The 5,886-nt window shown below is 49.9% G+C and overlaps 1 pseudogene; it reads left to right on the forward strand.

Annotated features, from left to right (window-relative positions):
* The first annotated feature begins 2,781 nt into the window (after positions 1-2,781).
* The window catches only part of LOC143029122 (uncharacterized), a 3,533-nt pseudogene continuing 428 nt past the window's right edge, over positions 2,782-5,886 (forward strand).

Here is a 5,886-nt window from a genome sequence, read left to right on the forward strand (position 1 = left end):
GTGGCCACAGTTTCTCTCTCCTTCTCCCTCTCTCTCTCTCTCTCTCTCTCTCTCTCTCTCTCTCTCTCTCTCTCTCTCTCTCTCTCTCTCTCTCTCTCTCTCTCTCTCTCTCTCTCTCTCTCTCTCTCTCTCTCTCTCTCTCTCTCTCTCTCTCTCTCTCTCTCTCTCTCTCTCTCTCTCTCTCTCTCTCTCTCTCTCTCTCACAACAAGCTCGGCAGCCATTGTGTACAGACCTACTTCCAAGTGCACTACAGTTTTCGTTAATTGTGAAGGCTCTGCTGAGCCACGCTCACACCTAATAGTGCTGAAACTTACTGTGACTTGCAGGGAACGGAGAGTGATAGAATAAACAGATAACATAGTGATATTAGGTATAAATTGAGGAAAACAATAATCATACCCACCCCCGTTCCGAAAACCTCAGACCCGCGCATGCGCAATACGAGGTGTGAGACGGCATGGGTACGTCACTCACCCATTGATGTAACGGCAAATTACAGTAAGACCCAGTGAATAACTAGTGCCGTTTCAAATTTTGGTGATTGAACATAATCTCTGTAGCTTTGAAAATTGAACGCCGTGACGGGTATCCGTGACGGTACTGACCGCTGCTGCGCATGCGCACTGCGTTCTTGTGACGTCATGACCCGTCATCATTACCCCCCTGATAAGTGTTGACGTCATCGCCTGTACTCCTACGTCATGGATTACACTGGACCCGCCACCCTTGCTGATCTACAGATGGATCTAGCCCTCAGTGAGGAGGAGGAGGATACAAACATTGAACACTGGCCACCCTTGATGCCATCGTCAAATCAATGTAGTCCTGTCTCAATAGTTCCGTCCACACCCGACGGATCCCGTCAAGCCTACGTCGCTGCCACGTCTGGCAAGCGGCATATGGATGACAACTCTGACAACGGTAGTGAGTTACACGCTCCTGCTGCCAAGACACCCAAACCCGCACCGATCCCTAATTCACCCAGGACCGACAAAAAACCGTCACCCTCCTTAACACTGCCTTCTCGGCAGCATACTGCTGCTCCTCAACCTACACCTCCAGCTTTTGCCCCCCGTGCGGATTACGTGAAGCTTGTTTTCAGAGAAAATCCATCCGTAGAAACGAAGCTTCGTTGGCTTGCTGAAGTCAGTAAAACATTTCAACTCCAAAGAAATCTCGCCGAGGTTAAGATGGCTGCTGTAACGTCTCGGTACGTATACATCGCACGGTGCCGCCAAGACATCGTCGAGCAAGTAACTGCAGGTGAATTTCTTTCTCTCATCCTTGATGTACAAGACTCCCCGGAGAGACCACGAAAATATCCAAATTACTTGATAACTCGGTACCCTACTAATGTGGATCCCTCTCTCTCACTGGAACTCTCTGGTGTTCACTCTGCCCGCCGTTTTCGTCAAAATGGCGTTCCTATTAATCGTATAGCTGTGACTTGGAACCTGACCGACCCGCCTCCTACCACTGTCTCCTTCAGTTTTCTTCCCTGCCTTCCTGACTGTGAAATACTCAAAATTAAGAACGACACACCTACGTGTTACCGATGTTGGCAGGTCGGTCATATATCTCGCTATTGTCATGCAACAGAGAAGTGCGCATGGTGTGCTGATACCCACGACTCCCGCACCTGCCTTCATCGCTCCCCACCACCACCTCCTGACTCTACCTTGGCCGTCGGTACCTCACAGCCACCCAGCCAGCCTGCACCTACCAACACCCACTGGAAGTGCCCTCGATGTAACAAGCAAGGAGTAAATGTCTGGCACGGTTGTGCCAGACGCCCTGTGACGCAATCAGCCCCGCCTCCCCCCCCACCGCCCATCTCCACACTAAATATACCTATTGTCCGTGCTTCGTCTGCTACGTCGGAGTCCCACCAGATCATTGAACTACGTAAGGCTGTCGCTACCCTCATGTCTCGCTGCAAATCCCTAGAAGAACGGTATGATACATTTGAAACACGTATAATCGATCTCGCCACCAAACAAGACTCCACAGATACAATACTCACTACTCTTGTTGAGGGCCAGAAGGCAATGATTGCCACTGTTTCCTCAATTGATACTAAATTTAATGCTCTCACTTCCCACCTTAATACGACGAATCAGAAACCATTACCTCGTTCCCCCTCATCAAATGGAGTACAACACGCTAGTCTACGCCCTACCGCCACCTCCCACCTAGATACGTCGAATCAGAAACCACTATCTCGTTCCCCCCCATCAAATGGAGTACAACACGCTAGTCTACGCCCTACCGCCACCTCCACCCACAGCTCTCGCAAAGTCAAAGGGAACCTTCAATAGTTCTATGGAGCTTCGTGTCATTTCCTGGAATGCCTGCGGTATAAGGGACTACATGAGACTTGCAGCTCTAAAGGGATATATTTATAAGAACAACCCTACTGTCATCTTTATTCAGGAAGCCTTTGTGGGACCTTTGCTTGGCGAGAGACAGGCTCCTACACTCTCTGGATACGTCTCTTATGTCCACCCAGTCAGAAACGGGCTCATAACATATGTACATTCCTCGATACCACACCAGCTTCTCCGTACCTCGATCGATGCAAACATGACCTATCAACTGTTGGAGGTAGCAATAGGACATGACAAGTTACGTTTGTGTAATGTCTACTCAGCCCGGGAAGAATAAACTTGGCTGCCTTGCCCTTACCTACGCTGCGTGGTGTTATCTACATGGGGGACTTTAATGCGCGCCATCCTGACCTGGGTGATACTTCTCCAATCCCTAACCGAATGGACCTCGACTTTTGGATTACGTACGACGATACAGACTCACACGCTGGGATACTGGTGGTGCCACGCACTCCCGTGGAGGTACTCTGGACTACATATTCACATCAGGACTTGTAGCATCACGTGTCGAGTGCTTCCCCATCCCCGTGCTCTTCTCTGACCACATTGCCCTTGGCCTCCACTACACAGTACCTGCTACACCCTCCTCCTCTTATGCCCGCACCTGCATCCGGATACCTCCTAAATACTGTCCGACGTATATCTCCTACATGACCACTCTGCTTCCTACTTTCAACATTCATTCCCCTGATGAGTTATATTCCTCACTGGTGAAATCAACACACAACTTTTACACCCGATATGTCACCAGACCTCATCTCACCCGTAGTCCTCGGCCTCGCACAACGTCGCTTAATGACCGTGTACTTCAGGCAGAAAGGAAGGCGATGGAACATGGCCTTACCTTCCAAAGACAACCATCTCCTGCCCATCTTCAACAATATCAGACGTCACGTGACGAATTGATAGGTCTACAACAGTGTGCCCAAACTGACTCGTGGCATGCCCTTACTGACAGCATCAATCATCTTACCAGCGTAGGAACCATGTGGCACAAAATTAAAAAAATTGTAAAGAAACGACCCCGCACTGCACTCCATCATAGTCCGATGGAATATGCACAGACACTAATTGACACCTGGTCTACACAATCAAGCCTTGATAACCTCCCAACACCTGTTCAAGAAGCCCTCTCTTCCCAGGCGAACCTTCGTACTCTCCGTTTGGTAGATGCCCTGTTGCAGTCAGATAAAGAGGATGACGTACCCATCACACCACAAGAGCTTCAGCGTGCCCTCACTCGAGGTACGGCGACGGCTCCCGGTGAAGATGGGATCACATACTCTGTCCTACGTCTTCTCCACAAGGTCCCAGATAACCCACTCTTACAGCTTTTTAATATGTGCTTTCAGAGGGGTTACGTACCCAGCGCGTGGACCTCCAGTATTATAGTACCCATACCTAAACCCGGCACTGATAAATTTCGTCCCATCTCCCTAACCTCGTGCTTCTGCAAGGTGCTTGAAAGAATATTCCTCAACCGTCTGATATTTCGTCTCCAATCCAAGCTCTCACCGCGACTGTATGGTTTCCTGCCACAGCGAGGTACACACCACTGCCTTCTCGATCTCTATACCCGCCTCTCACCCACCAGTGTGGTCGCATTCATCGATCTCAAGAGTGCCTTTGATATTGCAAACAGGGACATCATACTTGATCAACTCGTGGCTTTTGGTATCAAGGGTAACTTGTTGAGATGGATAAGAAGCTACCTTAGCAACAGAACTGCTCAAGTCCTTTTTAGGGGCGCATGCAGTACCTCCAGAAATTTTGACTTAGGTACTCCACAAGGTGGCGTTCTCAGTCCTTTTCTCTTCAATGTCCTAGTTCACCGCCTTCTTGCTATACTACCTGACATCCCTGGCACTACAATCACGTGTTATGCTGATGACATTTGCATCCACACCGACTCACCCCAGAATCTTCAGGTCCTCCTTCACTCATTCTATGATTCATCAGCTGCTTGTGGCCTCATAATTTCACCCGACAAGAGTAGGATATTCTCTACACGCAACCCTCGAACATTGCCAGTCTTCACCGTGGGAGGGAATGTTGTACCACACTGCACACAATACACTTACCTAGGTGCCCCCGTGCGTGTCACCCCAACCATACCCGCACGGCAACGTATCCATCCAATCGTTACAGACCTGCTGGATAGATTAGAGCGACGATTCATCCCTGTCAAGTGGCTTGCCAACAACGTGAAAGGAGTTTCTATCCCTGTCGCTAGGACCATCTACATAATGTTCCTACGATCAGTAATTGACTACCTTTCTCCTGCACTCTGTCAGCTCCCTAAGACAGCACTGCAGCCCCTTGAAAAGTTTCAAAACAGAGTCATGCGGTTTATCCTGGGCTGTCCTGCCTCCACCAGAATAGTCAACATGCTAACTGAGCTTAACTTGACCCCACTTGTTGACAGGATATACGCTAATGTCACTTACTTTAGCATCAAGTGTCTATGCTCTCCCCATCTGGCTCCTCACTACTCCAACGTCATCTTGGCGGCACTCAACCCTGATATGCCTCGGCCTCACCTTCGGCCGGGTGGACGTAACCTTATCCGTACCGTGTGTGCTGACTTCCAGAGATTGGCCATTGATGTTCCGGCTGCTGAGGTTGTACCTGAATTGCCACCCTGGCGAGAACCTCTCCCTTTCGTCTCCTTTACTCCCACGTCTAAAACGGCCCATCCCCTTCTCCAGAAACAGTTGGCCCTAGAGACCATCGCCTGTGTGTCTGCCTCAGTTCCCACAGCACACCATCTCTACGTTGACGGCTCAATGCAGGCGGACGGGAGTGCTGCGTGTGCTGTATTCTCCCCCACTCTGGAACCACCAGGGGGAGATGGGTGGATTGGCCGTCGCTTGCCCGACACATCAAGTTCCACCTACTGTGAACTAAATGGACTGTTAGATGCTGTTACCCTCCTTACTGAGAGACGTTTAAATGGGGTAATCATCTGCGACTCTAAGTCTGCCCTTCACGCCCTTTCCTCTCCAAGACCTGCTGATAACCATATAGTGCGAGATATATTGTGTCGATTGGCCTATGCACATGATAATACATTGGTTGTGTCCTTTTTATGGGTGCCATCTCATGTAGGCATCGCGGGTAACGATACTGTGGACAGTCTCGCAAAGGCTGCGTGTGATCTCGAATTACCAGTGATACGTACCCCGCCCTCCTTACGTCATTACAAAACTATCCTGTGTTCAGCCATGCATACCCTAACAGCGAATCGTAGAAACGCCGAGCGAGCTCACAGTGTCTCCATACAGCACTATGATAACTTCATTGACACCTCACACAAATATCGTCGACACGGACTACTGGTCCGTAGACACAATATAGTGAGTGCTAGACTCCGGCTGGGTTACCGACCAGTGTGGCAGGTCTGCCAGACTGAGGATGTGTCTCACTACTCTACCTGCAAGCTGTGTCACCTCGCCAAGGCCAACACACTCGAACATTATTGTCTCGCATGTCCCACAG

The sequence above is a fragment of the Oratosquilla oratoria genome, chromosome 10, assembly GCF_046742065.1.
Source record: "Oratosquilla oratoria isolate Oo_2021 chromosome 10, ASM4674206v1, whole genome shotgun sequence".
In the NCBI taxonomy this organism is placed as follows: domain Eukaryota; kingdom Metazoa; phylum Arthropoda; class Malacostraca; order Stomatopoda; family Squillidae; genus Oratosquilla; species Oratosquilla oratoria.